At 44.2% G+C, this 26,980-nt stretch overlaps 1 protein-coding gene and 1 non-coding gene across 2 annotated transcripts in view; both read left to right on the forward strand.

Moving 5' to 3' along the window:
• Positions 1 to 26,980, forward strand: part of LOC126252429 (uncharacterized) — a 615,381-nt gene that overhangs the window by 40,933 nt on the left and 547,468 nt on the right. The window lies entirely within an intron of this gene.
• On the forward strand, positions 14,764 to 14,838 carry Trnat-ugu (transfer RNA threonine (anticodon UGU)). Its single transcript has one exon. It is a non-coding gene; the product is annotated as a tRNA-Thr (tRNA).

Genomic DNA, 26,980 nt, shown 5'->3' on the forward strand with positions numbered 1-26,980 from the left:
ATAACCTGTGAACCGAGTTCGAGGGTTTTTCTTTCGGGCTAGTTAGTTACCTTTCAGTGGTTGTCTTTGGCTCAGATGTCCCTTTAACAACTGAAACACGACATTTTTGTGTAGCTAGATTATTGTCCAAGCATCAGGCCAACTACTTTCAAATCCCCATATATTGTTCAAGAATGTTTTTCTTCGTCCTCATATTTCAATACAGCTTTGAGGTTTTCTTACGCCTTCTTGTGGTGTATTGAATGGGCTACAGGTATTGAGCCAAAAAAAATTTCCGTTATGTAAAGGAACATCTTATAGACTAGTTTTTGATGAGTCTATAAACAACCTCTACAAAGTTGGGCCACAAGAGGCGTTAAGTAGATTCAGTAAACCGTCAATATCGCAACAGAAAGCTATGTGGTTGGCCCCTTTAAATAATTTTACTAATTCCTTTTCTGTGTTGCTACATCAAGAGAATGGCACTCCAGGTAATAGATGAAGTTTTACTTGCCATCTTGACACAAGCTATTGGGCGACATTTTTTGTCACATTCAAGTCACGAGTTAAATAATTTAGTTTGTTATGACTAAATAACTAGTGCAGAATCTTCTTCCGGCTTGTAATCATCGCTTTCATTTTCTGAGCTACTCTCCTGTTGCAAATCTTCAAGAATGGTAGGTGGAGTTGGATAGGGAGAGATTCACTATGTGTAACTCGTGGTAAGACTAAATAAACAATAGGATATTTTAAAACTTACTTTTTGCGTTACGACCTTCAACGTTAACCATAAAAAATAAGTCATATACATGGTGTTGCGGCTCGCTCCAGGCCATTGGGAATTGCCGAAGGTGTTGATTTCCTCTTCCCACTTTTCGACAGTCTCTGTCCTTCCACGTATTTACTGCATACCGTTTGCAGTGCCCAGTCTTGATCACCAAGCCTTTTACAAGCGTGGCCGACATTTTTGACGAAACTATTAATTTCCTGCCTCTTTTTAGCTGTTACGTAGCTATCACAAACATAGTGAAATCCGTTAGGACTGTTCAAATACTTATGAGAACTTATTTCTGGGAAACTGAAAAGTACATTTAACAGCGCAAATATAGCGTCGCAACATTATAGCATGTCAGCAATGAACTAAAGTTTCCCGCTTAATAGCCACATGGGTGTCACAAGTTAACCAACTACTCCATTTTACTAAAATAAAGTTTCCCTTACTTGAAATTAAATTTCTCTTATGGAACTTACGTTTAAATGAAAAATGAGGCTACCTGATTTGTGAAAAAGCTGTACGCGATAGGAAGGAACCTAGTAACAGATCTGAAATCAGTTCAAAAAAGTACTAAAGGAACAGGAAAAACTATGCAAACATCAAAAATCATGTTGCATAGGGTTATTGAGCTACTGCATATGGCGAGTTAGACAGAAAATTACCATGACATGTGGTGAAGAATCAGCATTAAATAAGGAAATGAAATTACAGTTTATGATACAGTTTCAATGAATAATCTGACAAATTACTGCACACTGTGTCTTAATTTTCAAGTGAAATAAGGTACTTATCCGAATTAGCCAACAAGGAATTGTCTTGGATAATTCTGTTAAAGTCTTGGACAACTTTGTTCCAAACGGTCAGTTGTACAAAGTTTTTCTTGGGGAGGTCCGAGAGAGAAATCTAATGATACACACGGGAAGAGGTGGCGCCGTGGTTAACACACTGTACTTGTATTCCAAAGGACGGAGTTCAGATCCCGGAATTTACGTCTTCCATGATTTCCCTCAGTTTCTTAAGGCGAATGCTTGCATGGTTTCTTTGAAAATGCCACAGCCGGTTTCTTTCATATTCTTCTTCTAATCCGAGCTCTGCTTCGTTATCGACGGGACGCTAGACCATAATTTTTCTTCTTTCCTTGCACTAACTATTAGGAAACGTATAAATGAAAAGAAAAAATCAAACGTAGTAATGAAGTAGTCAAAACCGAAAACTGAATTTACTGTCAGAAGCGTAAAATTTACCACCTCGGTGTGCATACGAATCTTGGGTCACAGCGTCTTGTATCGCCTGCGGTAAGAAAGGAGTCTAGAGACAAGTTACCAAAAAACTTGTCTGACGGGACCTTAGCTTTTGTTGAATACAGTAGGTGAACAGTGCTAAGAAAAGTTTCGTAGAGGATAATATGTCTTATAAATTCGAACAAAATTATTCATTAAGTGAAAAATAAACACTGAATGCAGAAGTATCGGCTAGATGTTTGGTTGTAGATATAGTTTCAGCTAAAGAATTCCTGAGAAATTTCTTTATTTGGTTTTGTTGAACAACATTTTGTAAGTGGTGTTAGCAACTGTTCGATAGTTTAGCGAAGATTTGTTCATAAATTGTGCTTAATTAGGAGCAGTGATCAACTTACTCTGCAGAAAAGCGCCCCTAAGTAAAGAATAGTTGACTATGATATGGACAAAGAAACAAGTCAACAAAGCGGACAGACGGTGTACTTCATCTGTAGATATAGGAGGAGTAGATGAGACACTAAAAGAGGTAAACAATAAATAGTGATAGGCTGCCTTAGTCGTCACCTTTACGACGTGTATTCGAAATCCGGAGCTCGATCTACATGACTGCTTGGCCAATACACGTTTAGAATGCTTTCAGGCTCATTTTATTTGTATTACTGCGCAAGAGACAGGAGCTGAAATCATTCATTACCTTTCTTAATTTTTCGTAGCTACAGATGTCTCAGTAGAAATCTGAACGGAAGTCCAGAAAGGGAACTCAAGTAATTGAGTATGATGAAACAGTAATCGGTGATAAGTAAAAACACTGCCCTACACACACAAACACGACGGCATTTCGGTCTTACACTGCAGATGCACAGTAATGTCCGACCTCTCAGGGGAATGCTGTACGGCTGCAAGCGTAGAGGAGTAATGGACAGGGGACACTACTCCGTAGTGTGCGGCATAGGGTTTGGGTAGGACGGGAGACGTGCTCGGATAGACGACCTCTCACGTAAAGCGGGGAATCCGGTATTAGAATTCCGTTCCGGCACAAATTTTCATCTGTTGCCGTTGTGTTATATTTCTGCCTCAGTACAACAATAGACGGTAAATTCTTTCGTCAATTAAAATTGTTGATACACCTTGTGACCTCGAGTCTCTCTAATGTTACCCACACAGTCTTTTCGCGATATATACACTATGTGATCAAAAGTGTGCGGACACCCCCAAAAACATACGTTTTTCGTATTAGGTGCATTGTGCTGCCACCTACTGCCAGGTACTCCATATCACCGACCTCAGTAGGAAAAACGTTGTGTGGAGTGACGAATCACGGTACACAATGTGGCGATCCGATGGCAGGCTGTAGGTATGGCGAATGCCCGGTGAACGTCACCTGCCAGCGTGTGTAGTTCCAACAGTAAAATTCGGAGGCGGTGGTGTTATGGTGCGGTCGTGTTTTTCATGGAGGGGGCTTGCACCCCTTGTTGTTTTGCGTGGCACTATCACAGCACAGGTCTACATTGACGTTTTAAGCACCTTCTTGCTTCCCACTATTGAAGAGCAGTTCAGGGATGGCGATTGCATCTTTCAGCACGATCGAGCACCTGTTCATAATGCACGGCTTGTGGCGGAGTGGTTACACGACAATGACATTCCTGTAATGGAATGGCCTGCATAGAGTCCTGACCTGAATTCTATAGAACACCTTTAGGATGTCTTGGAACGCCGACTTCGTGCCAGGCCTCACCGACCGACATCGATACCTCCTCTCAGTGCAGCATTCCGTGAAGGATGGGCTACCATTCCCCCAAGAAACCTTCCAGCACCTGATTGAACGTATGCCTGCGAAAATGGAAGCTTTCATCAACGCTAAGGGTGGGCCCACACCATACTGAATTCCAGCATTTCCGATGGTGGGCGCCACGATCTTGTAAGTCATTTTCAGCCAGGTGTCCGGATACTTTTGATTTTGGAACTATTTGGAATGTGTGTTAAATTCCTATGGGACCAAACTGCTGAAGCCATCGGTCCTACTTAATCCAACTTAAACTAACTTACGTCAAGGACAACACACACACACACCCATGCCCGAGGGAGTACTCGAAACTCCGACGGGGGAAGACGCGAGAACTGTGGCAAGGCGCCCTAGACCGCGCGGCTACCCCGCGCGCCATACTTTTGATCTCATAGCGTATACGCAGAAGCAAGTAACATATGGGTTGATTCTTCTTGGAACTTACGCTCTCGAAATTTTAATAACAAACCACAACGTGGCGCATAGCCGCTCTATTTTAAAGGGGGTGGTCAACGCCATGACGCTTTCTTCCTTTTTACACACATCTGTGAGGAAACGCGCGGTTCTTCTTCGGATCCTGTCTGTGTCATCTATCAGGTCTACTTGGTAAGCATCTCAGATTAACGTGCATTACTCAAGTACGGACGAACGAGGATTTTAGACCCTACTTCCTTTGTAAGTGAACTGCACTTCCTTAAGATTCTTCCAATGCAATCTCCTGTTGAAGTTCCACTAGCGTGCGTGGCTTACGTCGATAGACGTTATCTTTCACAGTTCATCACAAATGAAAGTCCATAGGTCTTAGATCTAATGACCGTGGGGGGAACTCAATGGGCCCTCTTCGTCCAATCCAATCCCCCAGAAAATTGTCATTCAGGAAAGCTCGTACAGCTAGATGGTAGTGTGGTGGTGCCCCGTCCTGTTGTAGAAGACCTCTTCATCAGCTCCATAAAGCTCACAATTACCTGGCAAAATTGATGTACATAACATTTCCAGGTACACCTCTCCAGTGACAGTAGCATCAAAGAAAAAGGGTCCTACTAAGCCCCTAGTCCACACCACACACAAACCCTTGGTAGATTCGCCGCTTTATCGACATAAACATTCAGATTTTCCTGTAGTTACCATTTGCTGAAACCATTCGCAAAACTGCATTCGGCGATCAGGATCGTCATCATTAATCGCGTGCAGTAATCGTGTAATGTAAGCTTTCCACTTTGCAGCTTTCACAATTCTTCGTACACTTGTACTGCTAACCCCCCCCCCCCCCCCCTTCATGTGCTCATTGCGTAGCAGACTTCTGTGGAGCCGGCAGGTGCGGCCGAGCGATTCTAGGCGCTTCAGTGTGGAACCGCGCGACCGCCATGGTCGCAGGTTCGAATCCTGCCTCTGGCATGGATGTGTGTGATGTCTTTAGGTTAGTTAGGTTTAAGTAGTTCTAAGTTATAGGGGACTGATGACCTCAGATGTCAGGTCCCATAGGGCTCGGAGCCATTTCAACCATTTTTGAACTTCTGTGGAGAATTAACAAACGTTTCCAACACGACAGTCGACGAAGCAGGACTTGTGGCTGTACGCTGTCTTCCTGATCTTCCTTTGTGAGTATCACAAATTGTTCCATGCAATTAAAACTTGTCAATGATGCGTTTAATTGTTAGGCGTGTTGGCGGTTCTGTTTCAAACTCCAGCCTCCACTGACGTTGCACTTCAACGGCATTATCAATCTTGAAAAGCCACTTCATAATACATGTTCGTTGCTCGAACGTCAAGCGTGCTCCAGCCGTCTTGTTTTCTCAATACCAAGATGAAAGTCTTAACATCCGATGAGCCGAAGACCATACTACAATACGCGTCCGGCCATCCTGATTTACATTTTCCGTGATTTCCCTAAATCGCTCCAGGCAAATGCCGTGATGGTTCCTTTGAAAGGGCACGGCCGATTTCCCTCCCCATCCTTCCCTAATCCGATGAGACCGATGACCTCGCTTTCTGGTCTCCTTCCCCAAACAACCCAACTCAACCCATACTACAACACGCTCGTAACTCAAATCGGAAGAAAATATCGATATCTCGATAGAGACACTGTATTCGTCAATTAAATCAGTGTAATACAGGCAGTGGGTCAACGGCGGTGTGTAACGCAAACAATCCAGTAAATCATCCTCTGCTCTGTTCCCTCACCAAAAAAAAGTGATGTCACACCGACGGCGGTGAGAAACGCCCTGCTTAATGTGCTGTATATCAGTTAGGTTTCTTTCAGAGTATGTTGATACAATAGCTCCGTACTTAAGTCATACCTAGCCGATCGCTCCTCCAAAGAGCCGCACCTAAAGACTGGAAAGTTGCACAAGTCACACCAGTCTTCAAGAAAGGAAATAGGAGTAATACGCTGAATAACAAGTCCGTATCACTAACGTCGATTTTGCGGTAGAATTTTGGAACATATATTGTGTTCGAACAATGTGAATTACTTCGAAGGAAAAGATTTATTGACAACGAACAAACCACGGATTCAGAAAATATAGTTCTCGTGAAACACTACTATTCCTTTCTCCTCACTCAGTAATGAGTGCTATTGGCAGGGGATGCCCAATTGATTCCACACTTTTAGATCTGAAGAAGGGTTTTGACACCCTTCCTCAGAAGCGACTTCTAAACGAATTGCGTTCGGTGGAACGTCTTCTAATTTCTGCGAGTGGATTCGTGAGTTACTGTCAGAAACGTCACATTTCGTGGTAAATGGCCAGCAGTCATCGAGTAAAACAGAAGTAAATCTGGCATTCCCCAATGACCGAGCGAGGTGGCGCAGTGGTTAGCACACTGGACTCGCATTCGGGAGGACGACGGTTCAATCCCGTCTCCGGCCATCCTGATTTAGGTTTTCCGTGATTTCCCTAGATCGTTTCAGGCAAATGCCGGGATGGTTCCTTTGAAAGGGCACGGCCGATTTCCTTCCCAATCCTTCCCTAACCCGAGCTTGCGCTCCGTCTCTAATGACCTCGTTGTCGACGGGACGTTAAACACTAACCACCACCACCACCACCATTCCCCAATGAAGTGTTATAGAGTTACTGTTGTTCCTGATCTACATAAACGATTTAGGAGACGATCTGAGCAGTCCTTTTAGATTGTTTGCAGCAGATGCTGTCGTTTACCGTCTAGTATAGTCATCAGAAAATAAAAACCAATTGCCAAATTATTTAAACAATATATATGTACGGTGCGAAAAGTGACAATTGATCTAAATAATGAAAAGTGTGTGAACCGTGAATTTACTTTCAAAATCTTTTCATGAAGAATTTACTTTATTTACTAACGATTCATCAAGAACATTAACACATTTAATCACACTAGGTGAGCGTGGAAGTAGTTGCCAGGGAGTAACTGATGAAATTTATTCATAAAAACCATTTCAAAAATAGATTTAAAATTTATTAGCAGAAAAGCACCATCGAAATAACAAGTTACAATTTTATTTAGAGGCAGAAAGAACAATATTGACAGTGTTAGCCTTCGGGCTGAGAAGCTTGCCGCTCCCTTTCATCACCGCCGTAGTCACGACCGCTCACAACAACCTCTGAAAGACTAAACAGGTGCAAATCTGCAACACACCAGATTACTTTAAACTAAAAATTTTAACAACTCACACAAACACATTAACTATGCACCCCGTAAGAGGAATGGAAATGGTGCAAACACTCACACTAAGAAATTATTTTCCACCGAAAGTGCATTTGTTTTTTAAAAGGACTCTTATGGTGGAAGGGTGGCAACTTTATAATATTGACTATTTAAATAAAACCCATGAATTTCAGACTTACATAAAATGTACAACATGCTCTACATTACGCATATACCGCCTCGCAAGATGATAGGCAAGATAAAACATATTTCAGGAATTCGGCCTTTACACCTTAATTCTATAAATTCGTTAACACCGAATCCGACAAACATGACAGAGGCAGCTATGAACGTATGGCACATTGACAGGGGGATTACTGAACAACCCGAACCGCAGATTGCTCTAACCCTCTCCAACTCCACAAGGGAAAAACGGACCATCCAATTCACAAATAACCACCTTCCCGTGGGTGGGCAAACGGAGAAGAATGGTGGGACGCCCCCAAAACAAAGCGGCTGCTGACCTCATCAAGAAAACAAGTAGAATTTAACAAGTAAATGAAACAACATATCTCCAATCACTTCTAATAAACTGCGATTTCTGGCGAAGACCTGGCGCAGCACCGCCAACGCTCTCCCAAACTGTCCGCTGCCAGCCGCTTCAACGGACGCAGGAAGGCGCGTCGATCTCCCGTCTCACGGCGTCGCAGCTCGCCCCGGCCAGTCCGATGTGGTTTCACTCCTGTTGCTCTCGTGTCAACCGTGAAGCCACTACCCCTTTCCATACGGCGCGGCCCACTGGACTCGCGTGGGGACCTCACGTGCGCCGACGCTCAAGGCGGACAAGTCATTTTGTGTCTCAGTGCGCGACCGACCAACCGATCGATCCAACCGCCAATGACCATTACCTGAGCAACTCGAGCAGACTGGCGGCCTAACGCGCAGACTCAGATGCAGGAACTCAGCCCCGACCGGGCGACCACTAGCTGAGTTCTGTTACTGGCGGAGTGGCAAGACTCTCATTTTCTGGCTTTAAAGTTTGATCCAAATGACAGAAATACTATCACTCCAACGACAGACAGACACTAACTGCCGCACAAAATGCGAACGAGAGACAGACCAGCAACTGGTGACTCGAGACTGACCTAGCCTCACCCCGACTGCCCCACTCCGAGCTGATAGCGCCCCTTAAATGCACGTGACAGGCAACCTTTCCGCTTTCCCACCAGAGGGAGACACCAAAGCTGCGATTGCCACAGCGGCGCCAGCGCCAGAAACGGAGGGCGACTGCTTCACACAACGCGCTGCGGCGCGCTCTTCAAAACAGCAATTTTTTTTACCACGGCTCAGTGTGACATCTTTCACATGAGTATTGAAACTAATTCACTAAATTTCGGTAACACGATAAAGCAGACAAAATTGAAAGACTGTAAATTCCACTAAATATTTAGGGATTGCAATTACCAGTAACTTAAATTGGAACGACTACATAGATAACGTTGTGGGGAAAACGAACCAAAGATTCCGATTTATCACTTCGAAAATGCAACACGTCTACTAAGAGAGATTGCCTAAACTAAGCTTGTACGTCCTCTTCTAGAGTATTGGTGGCGCCGTGGGAACCGTATGAGATAGGGTTGACGGAGAAAAAGTTCAAAGAAGAACAGCTAGTTTTGTATTATCGCGAAGTGGGGGAGAGAGCACCGCAGATATGGTACGCGAAGTGGTTCAAAATGGCTCTGAGCACTATGAGACTCAGCTTCTGAGGTCATCAGTCCCCAAGAACTACTTAAACCTAACTAACCTAAGGACATCACACACATCCATGCCCGAGGCAGGATTCGAACCTGCGACCGTAGCGGTCGCGCGGTTCCAGATTGTAGCGCCTAGAACCGCTCGGCCACATCGGCTGGCTACGCGGAGTGGCAGTCAGTAAAATAAAGGCATTTTTCATTGCGGCAGTATCTTCTCATGAATTTCCAATCGCCAAGTTTTGTTGACGCCCACGTACATATGGAGATATTATCATCATAATACACTGAAGCGCCAAAGGGACTAGTATGGGCATGCGTATTCAAATACAAAGAGATGTAAACAGTTAGAATACCGCTCCGCGGTCGGCATCGCCTATATAAGACAGCAAGTTTCTGATGCAGTTGTTAGGTGACTGCTGCTACAACGGCAGATTATCAAGATTCAAGTTTGTTTGAACTTGGTGTTATAGTCGGCGCACGAGCGATGGGACACAGCATCTCTGAGGTAGCGATGAAGTGGGGATTTTCCCGTACGACCATTTCACAAGTGTACCGTGAATAACAGGAATCCTGTAAAACATCAAATCTACGACATCGCTGAGGCCGGAAAATATTCTTCAAGAACGAGACCAACGACGACTGAAGAGACTCGTTCAACGTGGCAGAAGTGCAACACTTGTGCAAATTGCTGCAGATTTCAATGCTGGGTCATCAATAAGTGTCAGTGTGCGAACCATTCAACGAAACATCATCGATATGGGCTTTCGGGGCCGAAGCCCCATCCGTGTACCTTTGATGACAGCACGACACAACACCGACATTGGACTACTGATGACGGGAAACAAGTTGTCTGGTCGGACGAGTCTCGTTACAAATTGTGTCGAGCGGATGGACGTGTACGGGTATGGAGACAACTTGGTGAGTCCATGGACCCTGCACTTCAGCAGGAAAGTGTTCAAGCTGGTGGGAGCTCTGTGATGGTGTGGGGTGTGTGCAGTTGGAGTGATATGGGACCCTCGATACATCTAGATACGACTGTGACAGGTGACACGTACGTAAGCATCCTGTCTGATCACCTGCATCGTTTCGTGTCCATTGTGCCTTACGACGGACTTGGGCAATTCCAGCAGGAGAATACGACACCCCACACGTCCAGAATTGCAACAGAGTGGTTCAGGAACACTCTTCTGAGTGTAAACACTTCCGCTCGCTACCAGACTCCCCAGACAAGAACACTATTGAGCATATCTGGGATGCCTTTCAACGTGCTGTTCAGAAGAGATCTCCACCCCCCTCGTACTCTTACGGATTTATAAACAGCCCTGCAAGATTTATGATGTCAGTTCCCTCCAGCACTACTTCAGACATTAGTCGAGTCCATACCACGTCGTGTTGCGACACTTCTGCGTGCTCGCGGGGGCCCTGCACGATATTAGTCAAGTGTACCAGTTTCTTTGGCTCGTCAGTATATAATAAATCAGATCTCGCACGTTTTTCCTGTGTTCGAGAGTGGAACAGTAGAGAAATAACTTGAAGATAGTTCGATGAACCCTCTGCCAGGCACTTAAATCTAAATTTCAGAGTAATGGTGTAGATGTAAATACATAAAGCCATTGCCGTAATCAACAAACTGATGGAGTAATTTACTGCTGCAAAAATCACGTCCCTCCAGACTCTGAAATAAATGCGTTACGAGGGATGAAGACACCTTCATTGATGAACGTGAATTCCTGAAGTACTGCACCAGCGCACTCAGCAGTACGTGCGTCGCTCGCCAGCAGCCGTCATTCAGCTGGGCTAGCCGCCGCGCCGCGCCGCGCCGTCCTCATTCCAGACGGGAAAAGCGGCGCGCCCGGCCGCTTTGCCCGTTCGCATTGCGCTGCCGCCGCGTATTTCTTTGGGACTTTTTTCTCGTCTCGAGCGGCTCCGCTCTCTACCTCCTCCCTGCCGCCGCGCTCTCCCCGGCTGCACCTGGTCGACCACCGCGACACTCCTGTCTGCTCACCATCCCCGTTTCTCTTTCTCCGCGTCTTTTCCACACACCGCGCAGACACATCTTCACACAAGATACCTCAACTTTCCCACCGCAACTGCATTTGTGTCAGCTTTGGCGAAGAAGTCGATTTCATCCACTTACACCACTTTTCTCTCTCGTTACACTCGTATATTTATAGCAGTGGTCTGCACGTATAAGAGCAATGCTATCCGCTTGTGGCATGAGGACCTGCTCCGCAAAAAGGTCTGGTCTTCGGAGTCCCGTCGTCATACGTCCAGCTGGTCCGATCCTAACTCTAGGGGGCAGCCTTAGCACGTCCGTGCCGAGTTGGGTGTGTCGACTCGTCGCAACATCTGCGCTGGACTCTCAAAGGACTCCGTACTGTGTCCGGTATTCAGAGGGACAGTCAAATGAAAACAGAACGCCCGTCACAACGGGACCTCGGAATGGTTCCGTACAAAGGTAAGCACCACACACGTTAAGATATTTATCCCGCTGGGAGACGAGACGATCAATTACTCTTTGAAAGTATCGGATTGCCTGTGTCTCTAGCGGTGACACTAGAATGGGGAACATACTTAGCATATAACTTTCTATTCGGTTTTGTACTGCTTTAATATTTTTATGAACTCCTTTACTTTCTTCATTCCAAAATAGCATAGTTGCCTGATTACCTGGAAATGAACTGCTAAGTTTCCCATAAATGTCGGTGAGGTAAGGAATTTTTAACAGAAAATTTCCGTTACTGAAACAGCCTGTCACTGAGTCTTTCCTCCTTTATCAAACAGAATACCTGCTTTGTCAGTTCATCGATTCTTTTTAGTACCTTACCCATTGCAACTCATCGAGTATTACTAAAAAAGGAGCGATCGAGTGTGTTCCACACCTATCTCCTCACAAGCACTTTAAAAAGACTTGAATTTATAGATTTTGATTTAATTGATTCTAAATCCGTTTGCACCATTTCATGAAGAGTTACGCTAAGTTATTTTGGGCCCACAATCCCCCCTCCTCCCCCCGAAGTATCATGCAGTGAGTTCATATTCCATGATATCCCCAAGTACTGAGCATGTCGAAAAGTATTTCAGCTGTAGCTGTTTTCAGTATCAGCTCACAGAAAAGAAATTCCTCTCGAATGGTAAACATCATCGCAACGAACTAATCAATCTAATGAGCCTCTTTATGAATACCACTCACTTCGCCCCCTTGAAGTGCAAAACTGTTGTTACGCAATGTGTCGATTAACTGCTCGAGTGAACAGTCAGAAATGTTTAAGATCTTTCGGTGCACTGTGTCGTTAGAGAAAGAAATACTATTGAGCTATTGAGTAAATGAGTCAGCAAATGTAGTTCGTGAAATAAGCATGTGAACCAGTTCCGGTGGATTAACAACCCCTGGTCTGGTGCACTGACCGGCCTGAGTGCTTTATATGCAGTTTTCCTCGTTCATTTAAGCTAACGCTGGGCCGGTCCCCAGTCTCCGCTTCTGAAACTACCTAACACAACCACTTAAAATACGTCAAGACAGAATAAAGCTAACACAGTCGACAGAGGGATAGCGCACAAGATTTCTATCCGTCGGGTTAGCTGAAGACTGTTGCGACAGAAAGCGAATACAGCCACAAAATTAAATTAAATAAATTTACCGTATCATGAAAATAGAGGACCTAGTACGACGAGATAAACACTATGAATGGAAGAGAGACTACGAATGGAAGAGACTTCAAGGGAATTCTGAGGTATTGCCTTCAACAACGACACAGGTGGGCCGCTTGTCCGCATTTCTCCGACCTAGAATTTGTTCCGCCTCCAATAGGTTTACACGTTAGTTTTCAGACCGTTAATTTTCTCCTTAACTAGCCGATTAGAGTTGAGTGATTAAAATTCTTTTCAAAAATGGGATTTCCAAACATCCTTTTATTCGCTTAGTTCAATCACATAGTTGCATTTTAGCGTGCTAGGCCAGGAATTAATTTGCAAGCACAGTTAGCGAAAGAAACACAAAGAAATAATTAGGTTCTGGATGACGGCTAGTGATTTCAGTCCAGGTCTGAACCTGCAATCAGAGTCAGGGCGCATAATGTTATGGCTTGCTAATGTACAAAGAGCACAACACTGTAAGTAGTTAACACTGCCGTCGAGGTTTCTTTCCTTTATTGTTATTTCATCCCCCTAATCCCATATGGGAAAGGGGTGGGTTGCCAGCGGTAGAATATTCCGCTCTTCAGCAAAGCGAATTAAAAAAAATTATAATGTGACTTAGAAACAAAATAAGGGCTGTTTTTCTGTTTTAAATTAAAAGTCAAGGTCGGACAGTTAAAAAACAAAAATATATACATTTTAAAACCACATGGCAGGAAGATAAAATTCTTTTAAAAAAATCTCTGAAACAATGCACTTTCACTTAAAATCTGAAGGACCTGCACAGGTTGAGAAGTACCGTCGGAGAACAGAGTATTTTCCATAGGATAGAGAAGTGTGGGTAGGAAATATGTAGGTGAGAGGTAGGAGCTGCTGCGGATGGTGGGAAATACAGTTCGTGGGAAAGACAGAGTGTGTTGTGTGGGTAGGGTAGTGTTTACAAGAGGAAAGAGATGGCGATGGATGGAGAGGAAAAAGGAGAGAGGAGCCCTGATGTGGAGTGGGATAGGTGGGGAAGAGTTAAAGTTGGTAGGAGAGATAAATATTTGGACAGACTGTCGCTGCGATCGCCGTGCCATCGACCACGGTGGCGGAAGAGCAGCTCTCGCTAATTACTGGGGAGAGCCCCGCCGAGCTTTGTGACTGCTCGCTTTGAAATCGCCTCTGCCTCTCCTTTCATCCCAATCTCCGTGTCTCTTCATTCGAGAGGGCTGCCGGCGTTTAGCGGATAAACTACTTTGCCGACTTCCTTCCTTGTTCCGTTGTACTCTTGACATTTCCTTTTCTTTTGCAGCATGCTGGGTGCTGGGGCTAACGTTCATCAGTGAAGAACTTGTCATTGTTCCACAGGCAATAGGTTCTTGTAAGTCCGTTTCACTTTTAAGCGGTACAAGGTGCTTCCCTGGTTCTCAGCCACTCTTGCTCTGTCTCTTCCTTTTTTCAAGACTAGCAAAAGACTTGTAGAATTATACTGTAGTTCCACTGTATATACACACACAATCCATGCACGTTAATGTGATCAGAAAGACATATATATTACCATCGGTGACCGTGCACCTCTCTAGAATGAAATGATAATTAAATCAAGACCCTAAGCTGCCGACAGGCGTTGATATACATCAGTGGGGGCAGTTGAAAAAGTGTGCGCCGACGGGGACTCGAACCCGGGATATCCTGCTTACATGTCAGACGCTCTATCCATCTGAGCCACCGAGGGCACAGAGAACAGTGCGACTGCAGGGATTTATCCCTTGCATGGTCCCCATGAGACCCACGTTCCAAACTTAATGTCCACACACTACATTCGTGCTCACGCATTGCCCGAACTCTTATGGGACTCTGTAAGATTGTCTGCCGCGAGTAATGAGTGTAATGGGCAGGGACACTACGAATGTAGGGTGTGGACATTAAGTTGGGAATGTGGGTCTCACGGGGAGCGTGCAAGGGATAAATCCCTGCAGCCGCACTATTCTCCGTGCCCTCGGTGGCTCAGATGGATAGAGCGTCTGCCATGTATGCAGGAGATCCCGGGTTCGAGTCCCGGTCAGGGCACACATTTTCAACTGTCCCCGTTGATGCATATCAACATCTGTCGGCAGCTTTGGGTCTTGATTTAATTATCATTTCAGAAAGACATATGGCGACATGATAACTCCAGTGCTGCTGCCAGCTGCACAAGATTTATCGGTTGTGGATTCGTGGAGAGAACGGCGCGATCAAGGTGGTCATTCGGATTCTCGACTGGATTTAAATCTGGGGGTTTGGTAGCCAGAGGAGTACGGTAAAAACGTCCTGGATATCTTCGAACGAAGCATGTACACAGTACGCTGTGTGACATGTTGCATTGTCCTGCTGGAAGATGCCATTGTGCCGATGAAAAGCAATCTGCGTGTAGAGGTGGGACGCGGTTCCCAAAGAACAGCTGCTTACTTGTGTTGATCCACTGTGCCTTCCAGAACGGTGAGATCACAAGAACATTCCACAGACCATAACGCTTCCTGGACCCTTCGACGATTGTTTCAGAGTGTTTGCTTTCGCTCCGACGGTGCGTAAAAAGTGGTTCGTCTGAAAAGATCACCTGTCGTTACTCAGCGGACAGCCAGTTGCCGAATCCGCGTGCAAATTCCAGCCCTCGTCGCCTATGGACAGCAGTCAGGATGTTTGCATGAATCAGGCGCCTTCTTCGGGGACCCACAAGAAGAATCTTTTGCGGAAGGGTCGTTGAGGAGACACTGTTGGTAGCCCCTTGGTTCCTCTGGGTGGCCAGTTGCCCAACAATTGCACTTCTATTCGCCCTTGCACAGCTTCATAGCCGTCTTTCACCCATGTTATCTACGGCCCGTGGTGCACCACAATAATTGCTTCAGCGCCAGTTTTAGATAGCGCTATTTTGCCATGCACTGCATTCTTTAACCACGGCGACACGCGAACAGTTTACGAACTAGCCCTTTTAGACGTCAGATAAATCGCTCTGTTTCCGCAATACGACGACTGCACTGTTTTCCGCATACCCCCGACATGCTTTGTTAACCCTCCACTGAAAGTGCTACCAACTGACGTTTGTAAGTGGTTATTGCATTTTCACGTCGAAAATAGGCGGTGGTCACATTCATGTGGCTGGACTGTGTGTGTTAGTATTACTAAATGCAGATGTTCTTGCAAACAGAATGTACATTATCCACTATCGGACAATCTGTTGCAGACTTAAAAACAGGATGTTAAAAAAGTGCCAAATATTTTGAGAATGCATCCAGAATCATTTACTTCCTGTTTTATTTTTATTGGACTTATTTTTTTCGTTTGTATTAGTGCTATCACATTTTAAGATAATTTACACTTTTTTTACATCTTGCATAATTTTTCATAGTGTTATTGTTACTTATAGTGATTTCAGTATTATTTTGCCACGCGCGAAATTAATTTCGAAGACAGCCACCAAGAGCTGCATTTCCAAAATTTCTTTTCACTCTGAGCGGAGAGTTCGCTGTTTTCTTGGCAGGTTGCACTGTGTACGAGACGGGGACCTGAACGTGGGTCCGACAAACGGATTTAACCTGGCAGGAAGACTCAAAACAGCGAATACTCCGCTGAAAGTGAAGATTCATTTTGAGACCAATCCCCCAGAATGTGGGGCAATATCCTTTCTTCCAGTATTGCCAGTCCCGTAAGGTATACATGAAAAGTTGCGTGAAATTTGGAAGGTGGAAGTGTGACTGTGCGAGCGGCTCCTAACTCGTGCTTCCGTAGCTCAGTCGGACGAGCCCTTGTCCACGAAATGCACAGGTTTCTGGTTTGCAGCCCCAGTCCGGCATATAGTATTGATCTGCCAGAAAGTTTCAAAAATTTCACTGTTGTCAAATTCCTTACCGATTCGGCGGAATAATTAAAGAGGCAACATGCTATCTATTTTATTTACTTAATACAGGAAGGTCTGTACGTCAACTGTTTTTAACATCACGGAGTATACCGCATCACCCACATCTATACACCAGTACTTTGTTGCATCCTGATTGCTATAGCACACTAGTGCGGCGGTGTTTGCCTGGAGATAGCTGCTTCGAGTCCTGGTTGTAAAAAAAAAGTCATCTGCCGTATTTGGCCAGCAAGCTAAGGAGAGGCCGTAGCATATGATTTGTGCTCCAGTGTTCGTCGCCACATTTGAAACTCTCACGTACTATATCAGAAATTAGACAGCATAAATAGCACATGAATTTTGTTACTTGGGGAGCAAAATGACAATGGTCGAAGTAGATAGGATGTGAAAGGAAAACTGACAATAGCGATGATAGCACGTCTCAAAAAGAGAAATTTTTTAGCGTGGACTGTAAATTTGAATGCTAGGAAGACATTTCTCAAGATATTTGTCTGGAGTGCAGGCTAGCACGGAAATGAAATGTGGCTGATAAGCAACTCAAACAACAAGAGAACAGAAGCTTGTGAAATACGGTGCCAAATGACAATGCTTAAGATTAAATCAGCAGAGTCGGTAACTAACGAGGACGTACTGAATTTCATTGGCGAGAGAATAAATTTGTGGGACAATCTGAGTAAAAGAAGGAATCGATTCTTTGTCCCATTCTGTGAGACTTGAAGGAACCATCAGTTTAGTAGTGGAGGGAAGTGTAGGGAGTAAGAAATTGTAGCTGGAGACGAAGGCTTGACTACATTAAACGGTTTGAAGTGAATGTAAGGTGCAGTAGTTATGCAGAGTTGAAGAGGCTTGCAACAAGACAACATGGGGTGAAGGTATTTGATGGGGAAGCTACATTCGGCAGGCCTATAGTAGTGTTCAACAAGTGTAATCCGAGTTTCTTCTCCATGCGTCGCTTGTACCAACGCAAAAACGAACTACAGTATACACGAACTGATTATAGTCACTTAAACTAGGCATTTACGCTTAAAACGCACTTCACGGGGAAATGACTACAACCGTGTAAAAGATTTCTGTTAACAGCAACGTTATTAAATTTCGCAAATGACATTTCAAGTGTATTATGATCCCGCAAGAGAGCACTGCTGACGTTCAAAAATGGTTCAAATGGCTCTGAGCACTATGGGACTCAACTGCTGAGGTCATTAGTCCCCTAGAACTTAGAACTAGTTAAACCTAACTAACCTAAGGACATCACAAACATCCATGCCCGAGGTAGGATTCGAACCTGCGACCGTAGCGGTCTTGCGGTTCCACTGCTGACGTCATGGTGATTCATGCAAGCTAAGAAGATATGGTTAGTGTCCACTTCGTGCCCTACACATACCGAGTATGGTTTAACACCAATACTGTGCAGATTTTTCTTGGAATATCTCAGACTTGCGATGGTATTTGTGAAGCTGCTTGTACATCGATAGTTGTAACAGGAGTACCGCAGTGGCGGTGATAAGTGGAGACATCTTGCCATAACTTTATAAGGCTTGTTACCTAATTCGACTTTGCCCTTTGTAATTGATAATTCATTGTAATGACTTATAATTTAATTGAAACGAAAATAAAGCGTATTCGTAAGATATATAGTATCCGTCATAGGGGAATAAAGTACTTCGTATTCTGCAACAAAATTTTTCGTTTATTTTACATTCCCAGCTGATAGACTTTATCATGCATCATGCCAAACAGCCGCCGCAGACAATGGCCATGCTGTATATCACCCGAGGTTTTACTTACACAACTTTTGCTTTATTGATTCTCCTTTGAAAGAAATACTCAAGTGTCACGCGAAATAATTTAAATGGAAATTATTCTGTGCCTTCTTCAGGCATAATTGCAGCTGCTTTTGCTGGATGACTGGTGTTAATAAAATACACGTGGACTGGAGGCCCGGTGAGAGAGACAGAATGTCGTGTGGGCAGGTTAAGAAGCGTAATCGGTTTTCTTCCTCCTCACGCTATAGTCCCATTCCTTGCTGAGGGTGAGAATTCTGTTTTATGTGTAGGAGGCTGCAGTGGATGTCTGTGTAGAATGGTGCTATGTTCGTGTTGTACGTTAATGAGATGCGAGAGAAGCTGATACCTGGTGCCTACTGCTTTCGAACAGTACTAAGGGAGTCGCCGAGCTTCACGTTCCCATCTGACGGGCGTATCACCATCGAAAGTATCAAGTGGCCTGAGACGCCGTGGAGAAGTTTGGAATTTAATCCAGAACGCTGGCTCAAAGCCTGTCCGATCGCCACCACCTCTACCCTCGCCGTTGAACCTGCTACTTTCGAGTCGAGCTCCATCAGACAGACGTACATTAGCGACCCCGGCTGCGGAAGTGGTGGAACGATGCCATCGTGCACTCCTAATCACTGACAAGTGGATGAGTTTAATAACCGTAAAGTGGTAAATACGACTTCAAAAATGGCTCGAATGGCTCTGAGCACTATGGGACTTAACATCGAAGGTCATCAGTCCCCTAGAACTTAGAACTACTTAAACCTAATTAAACTACGGAAATAACACACATCCATGCCCTAGGCGGGAGTCGAACCTGCGACCGTAGCAGTCGCGCGGTTACGGACTAAAGCGCCTAGAACCGCTCGGCCACCAAGGCCGGCCTTAATGATCCGATCCGAGATACAATGCTTCTATCCGACTTTTGCGCCAAACTGACTAATCCTTGCATGCTGCTTACCTCATTCCGGCTCTATATGTTACAATTTCCAGTGGGTATCCTTAAATGAAACGCATTTCGCCTTGCAGCCAGTGTCTCACCAGAGTTATAAATAACAGTAACTGCTGATATAACTGCACCTCTGGATTGTCTGTAACTCAGCGTACTAAATGTAAACTGGAACTCAAGGTTAAATAAGTAACACTGACGTATTCAGTAGTGACGTTTGTTTGTTTTCAAGGAACGTGATACGATACGCACGCTCACACACTTCAAGAAGTGAGTTTTCAGTGCACGCAGAAATACGGGGTCAGCATTAGATACGTTCAGCAGGACGCCGAGCTCGGGTTGCGTGCGTGGCCACAACTCGTCCTTCTGTCTGTCAAAAGCGGCTCGCTCACGTTACAGCTGTGGTTCGTCACGTCGCCGCCGCCGTCAGCGTTTCCGCGTCCGCCCGCCGCCGCACTCTGCACGCTCCGTCGGGATTGCTCAGTGTTTTTTTCTTAACGACAGCTCGGTGAGACGAAATATGACTTTCTAAAATCGCGTACAAGGTCGCTAGCGATTACTGAAAACTTCTCGCAATACGTGGACCGCTATATACCTAATTTCTTTCAGAAGGGGAGGTTCACGATACTGGATGAGGTAAGAATGATGTACTACTTCCATAGCGGCTTATTTAAGTTTTACAGGCGATCGCATAAGAATTGAGAAGACCACGATTGCTGACTGATGCTGACTTTTGAAACTACACAGGGTGTCCCGGGAGGAGTGGTCAATATTCAGGTATATGGTAGGAACAAGCGTTTGAATCCAAGAACTTCATATGGACATATAACCTGTTGTGAATGTCTTCCGAGACAGAAAACACTTAAAAAAAATGGTTCAAATGGCTCTGAGCACTATGGGACTCACCTGCTGAGGTTATTAGTCCCCTAGAACTTAGAACTAGTTAAACCTAACTAACCTAATGACATCACAAACATCCATGCCCGAGGCAGGATTCGAACCTGCGACCGTAGCGGTCTTGCGGTTCCAGACTGCAGCGCCTTTAACCGCACGGCCACTTCGGCCGGCAAAACACTTAATGTACATTGTTATTAATTTTCTGTATTATTCAATGCATTGTTAGGTTTTCACATGTACACAAGTACAACAATTAGTAAATATTACAACAGGTGTTTCACAAAGTACCAGTTGAAAAATACCTATTTTTACACATCCACCTCTAAGCAGTATCGTACACGTCACATGACAGCTGTCGTACAGTTCACAATACATTTCCAAATATTCCGCTGTCATCTTCAAAGCATTTGTGCACACTCTGAATAATATGTCGTGCTCTTTTATCCGAGTGTCTCTGCACACTCCCTAATAAGGGTAGCAGCGTTCGTGACGCAGTCAAGTATTTCATTTCGCGTATTCATCTTTCGTTAGTGCACCTCGGACTTCATCCAAACACATAAACAAAAATCTAATGGCGTAAGGGCTGGCGATCTTGGTAGACAGGTAACTGCACTATTAAGACCAATCCAGCGCTTGGGTAAGTGCGGGTGAGATGTCGCCTCACACGTCTGTGAAAATGTGTGCGTCTCGGAAACCATTCGCAACAGGGAATATATTCATAATAAGTTTTTCCAATGAGTGTTCATGTCATATTCCTGAATATTCACCATTCCTCCTGCGGCACCTTGTGCATGAAAACTGTTAGCTGTTGTGTCTTCGAAATTTCGTCATTCATCGGTACTAAAAGTAAGCATGGACAGCCCAAACTAATTTCAAAGTAAACGACCTGCAGATAAAGCTGTGAGACAGCAGATAAGCTACAAGGTCCTACGTGCGAATGAGGACACTAGAATAGAATGGTGTAACTAGGTAGCTCTGTCGCATTCGGTATGACATTCAGTTGTAAAGAATGTAGGAGGGTAAACGCGTCATTTTAATGGTCGGACTACGTCGCAGTTAATTAGGTATGTATTTACTTAGTTATCTGAATTTTTGTGGACCAGGTGTAGCGGTCCATAATCAACTTAGCAAAGGAGTAAATAAACATTGAAACTGCTATAAGTGCACCTAGTTATTTAAATAGTCACATAAATTATAAGGAATTTAGGGATATACACAAACAAAAGCTGAAAGAAGCGAAAATGAGCGTAAGGAATCAATGCAAAAAGCGTTCAGTGAGTTTGAAAATAGTTTCGCCAACCGATTCGACTAAAAACTCTACCAAGTTTTGATCTTACGTGGTCGCTCAGTGGCCATACCGGCACCGAAACGGAAGATGACAGAGAGAAGGCCAGAATTCTGAATTCAGTATTCCGGAAGATCATAATACAATTCCTTGATTCAGTCATCACACTTAAGCTTATATGGCAGATAATGAAATCAGTTGACTCGGATGGAAAAACAACAAGATGAGATATCTGCGATAGTTTATACAGATATTATGTGGAAAAACTTGCTCCGCTTCTAGGCGCAGTTTATCACACGTCGCAGAGCAACGAAGCGTACCTAGCGACTGAGAAAACACGGGACCAGTCTTACTTTCAAGAAGGGTCGTAATTAAACTGCACACAATGTTATAGGCTTACGAGTATATCGCTGACATCAACCTGTTAGAGAAATGTGCTTACGTATTATGACGGTTTTGGAGAACGAGAATCTCCTCTATAAAGTCGACATGGATACAGCAAACAGAGATCTTAAGAAACACGGCTCGCTCTGTTCATCAATGATATCCTGGGAGGCGCCCAGGTTGATGCCGCTTACCTTAACTTGCGGGAGGGATATGATACAACTCCACACTCTCGTTTAGTGAACAAAATATGAGCTGTACGATCACACCATTGGCGGCAAATCAGTGGAAACAGTAACTACGTAAGAGTAACGATCAAGAGTGCCCGAAAGCGGAAAGAGCACGTAAAATAAATTGTAGGAAAAGTAGACGCCAGGCTAAAATTCACTGGTAGAATCGTAAGGAATGGAATTTATCAACGAAAGAAGTGGCTTACAAAACACTCAATGGACCGACTGTTGAGCACAGCCTGGAAACCCTGATCAGTTCGGATCAATAGAAGAGATACAGAAAATTTGACGCAAGGTGGCGCGTTTCGCCACGGCATCGCTTGGTCGGCGCGAGAGCGTTACGGGGATGCTCAACAAATTACAGTGGCACACTCTGCAAGAGAGGCGTTGTGTATCACGGATAAATTTACTGTTCATATCTCGAGATTGTACGTTCCGGGAAGCGCCGAGCAACATATTACTTCATGCCTCATACGTCTAGACAAATGACCGTGACGAGAAACTCAAATAAATTGGAGCTAATACGGAGGTTTAGCGGCAATCATTCTTCCGACCCGCCATTCGCGAGTGAAACAGGGAAGGAGGAAAACAAAATGATGCCAATAGTACCTTCCACTACGCACCGCAAGATGGTTTGCGGATTGTATGTCTATATTTACATTAACTTCACTGTAAGATCTTGTGAAATGAATACTTAGTCTCTAAGAACAGAACTTTTACGAGATATTATTCCATGAGAGAGGAAAATAGATGAAATTTATTAAAATAGACCGACATTCAGACATTTTAAACAAACAGAATTGGGACACAAATACAGGGCAATTACTCAAAAGTGTATAGAGGTCCTCCTTTCGGTCTTTTATTTTCTCACTGAACCATTGATACAAAGTTCATCTCCGTAGCTGAGTGGCCAGCGCGGTTGACTGCCAAGCGCAGTACTGGTACTGCCAGGGATTTTTCATTGTTGGGAAGACTGGAACGGGGCCGGGGCCGGCTCAGCCTCCTGAGGCCAACTCAGGAGCTACTCGAATGAGTAAGTGGCGGTTTCAAGGTTTACAAAGCTGACAACGGCCGGAAGACCGGTGTGCTGACCCCATGCCCCGCCGCAATGCAGCCGCATGATACCACATGGTGAAGGACGACGCGGCGACCGGTCAGCTGCACACTTTCCCATGGGCGTGATCGTGGAGTTATGTAACATAATCAATGAAAAGAGGCAGCATTGTTATGTTAAACTCGTGCGTATCCGTTATTTCGCGGCCATCGAGGAGAAGTCAAGCAGAGGCAAACGGGTACTTGATAAAATATTCGTCGGACGTATCTGGCGGTACAGTTGACAGTTACGCTATATTCGTCAGACAAGGTGCTTAAACGGTTTCACTATCATAACGTCCAAACCAAATCGGAATCTGAGAAATTGGACAAGTCCGATAACAATAATTCAGTGACTTCTCAAGTTGCTTTCCAGAGAATGATGTCACTTTTGTGTATGATAAGTGTACACAACTCGAAATTTGCTCTCGCGAATTTCGCGAACAAAGACGCAGTGATATTGTGGCTTTTGACCACACCTCAAGCAAGACACCTTCTGGATCACAGCCGTTTTTTAGCAACTACACGTTTCAATCTGCACTGCCGATCATATTCTGGTCAGACGCTGCACAGTGCCAATCCGTTGTTAAACAGTACATACAAAAAGTTAGACTCCTTCCTGCAACACACGAGACCGCAACTCGTGGTACAGTGGTTAGCGTTGCTGCCTCTGGATCAGGGGGTCCTGACTTCGATTCCCGGCCGGGTCGGGGATTTTCTCCGCCTGCGACTGGGTGTTTCTGTTGTTCTCATTATTTCATCATCAATCGCGAAAATGGCGAGACTTGGCAGAGTAAAGATTGGGAACTTGTACGGGCGCTGATAACAGCGTTGCTGACCGTCCAACAAACCAGACATCCTTATCATCAACAAGAGCCGGTCGTTGTGTCATTGTACCAAAACTAGCACCACCTTTTTAGTGATGCCAGTACTTGTTAATCAAACTGAAAAATCTTTCTACTGAAGCATTTGTATCTGGCAGACCTAACGCAAAATTTTCTCTAATTTTCCAAAGAAATATTGTAAATTTCGTAATTTTTTTTAAAACATTGCAGTCCACCTCTCTTCTAGAGGCGCTTTCCTCGTTACCCAACCTTTCATACGCTGTTCAATTAAGTTCATAACACGTTCAGACTCATCGAAAAATGAATTCTGATTCAAAGCAGACAGAATAATACCTTATTGAGACAACAACCTAAGAAAATCCTGAACCTGAGTAGAATCTGAATGTTTGAATACTGACCAGAGATCCATTTTTTTATGTAATTCAGGCATTTATCAAAAATATATTTCGAATGATCTGAAGAACTCTTTTCCTGTAATAATTCCTTCTTCCGCAAGATTATTTAACGATTATTTAACTGATGTTGTTATGAATTTGTTGACCTACCTAGATATTAACTTCTCTATAAGACTGTCAGTCAAGTTATAAATTGCAACGAGCGAGATACTTTGACTCTCAGTTTGTTCAGTGGTAACAATAAAAACTTCTGAGCTGCTAAAAATCTCAACCTGAATGGGGAGAAGAAATTTAGTAAAATTTGAAGGCAGTTGTCAAGGAACAAGAAGTATGACTTACGTCCTTCGAAAATATCCATAACTCTCTGCAAGGTAGGAAAACGGGCAACGTTTTTGCTGTTACTTAACAGGGACCTTTATTCGACGCCAGTAAACTCACAAAATTCTTTTTAGGCATGGGTTCTAACAGCATATGTTTCAGAAAATTCGTAAATTTTGAACAAAATCACCTCAACGTCAATTGGTAACTCGTCTGCTGCTAACTGAACACCGTTGTGCAAAACGTGAGCACCACAGCCCACTCCAAGAAGCGATTTATTTAATTTTGCTTGAAGTTTCTGGCAAATATTCTGTGTCCATTACGGTTGGCTCCTCTACAATTTGTATTTTCTTTGTCGGCAGAAAATGCAATTACTTTGTCCAGTAAACCATATTTTGACAAAATTGTCTCAATAAAGTGAACTTGTGTATTCGCTGTTTCAGTTGGCACATCGCTAACATCCAAAATTTTGACTTTTCTGCCCAAACGAGGGATGTAATATCGAAATATTAATGGATCATTTTCATTGCTTTGTGATTTTATGTGCCAGTCATTTTACAAATGTATTTTGCGTTTTGTAATTCATTAGCTGTTACTGTAAAAACATGGCGGCAAACACATTAACAACACTTGCTTCTTTTTTTTTTTTTTTTTTTTTGTTATAGCACAACAATGTTTACGCCTGCCGAAAATACAGACATTTCAGCGAAGGCTGTGACTGTGATAGACGGCATGTTGCGCATACGTACCTTCTTCAGCATTAAACTGAAAAAACTGTACTCCGTCTTAACAGACCATGAAGGCCCAGAGGTGTCACTGGATGCCTGTGGTCAGCTCATCGCTCTCCTGGTCGCGTGTTCGGACCGGAGCCGCTACTTCTCCACCACGTAGCTTCTCAATTGGCCTCAAAAGAGCTGAGTGCACCTCGCTTGCCAACAGCGCTCGGCAGACGGGATGGTCACCCATCCAGGTGCTAGCCCAGCCCGACAGCACTTAACTGACGGGAACTGGTGATACCGAGCAAGGCCGTTGGCCACCTTCTTCAGCAGCCAGTCTTTGTTTGGGCATTGCTGGAGTCTTTCTCTTAAAAAAACGAATTCATCTTCTTGCTACTTCTAGATGCCGATGACGCTTATTTGTGCTTGCCTCTTTTGGCAATGATCATTTACGTCCGTTCTCCCGCCGTGACCTATTGAAAACATCGATCTGCATACCGTATATTCAACTTTACTATTTATGCCACCTTTCTCCGAGAAATGTAAATTCTTTCTTTAATGTTTCATTAAATGAACACTTCCATTGGGAATTTTCACCACACACCACATTTTCCGAGTTTAACATTCACAGTCACTGACTACTAACAACAGCAAGTACATTAATAACTTCGTCCGCACAATTGTCCGACTTTCATCTCCAATTCAGAACTGTTGGTGGTGGTGGTTCTGAAAATCGTTGGACTTTAAGTTTTGTCACTTAATGAGTGAAATCTGTCAACAAAGCGCCGCACTTTGGTTTGACTGCAGACTGTTAGTGCAAGCGTGCATAGGCGTACAAGCTAAACAATGTTCAATAAGCACTGCTAACATACGTTACATCGCTCATATTTTTCACAAAATTATCTTTCATATGGCTGCAGCCCCGTTAGGAGAAGTTGTTTAGGTGATGCCCCTTTACGCCTTTGGTTTTGGGTTTACTTGTCTCGAGGGTCATAAGTGGAAGGTCGGCAAGTTAGAGTCAGGGATAGGTAGCACCTGCTTTTCTTTTCAACATTTCTCTTACTCTTTCTTTAGGTACTAGACGAGTTTGACCACTTGCGTTATATTGTGAAAATATATGTTCCTGTAACGTTCTGCTTCCGTGAAATTTATTTTTACAGATATTTAATTAAGTAAGACATATTACTGCACGTATTTTGTTTCTCGATCAAAAACCGTGACAATTACGAGTATTTGTTCCGAATGATTTTCTCGGGACATCGGGACTGTTCCGCAGAACCGGGACGTCCGGTCAGCCTGGCAATAGCGGCAGGCGAAGGTACACCGCCTACCGTATGGAATTGTGGATGCGATATTGTAAGGCTGTTTTATCAATAGGGGATTGAGCCATGTAATAGTTGATAGTATTCACCTATATTAGCAACGATGTATTCG

This window comes from Schistocerca nitens, chromosome 4, assembly GCF_023898315.1.
Source record: "Schistocerca nitens isolate TAMUIC-IGC-003100 chromosome 4, iqSchNite1.1, whole genome shotgun sequence".
Taxonomy (NCBI): Eukaryota; Metazoa; Arthropoda; class Insecta; order Orthoptera; family Acrididae; genus Schistocerca; species Schistocerca nitens.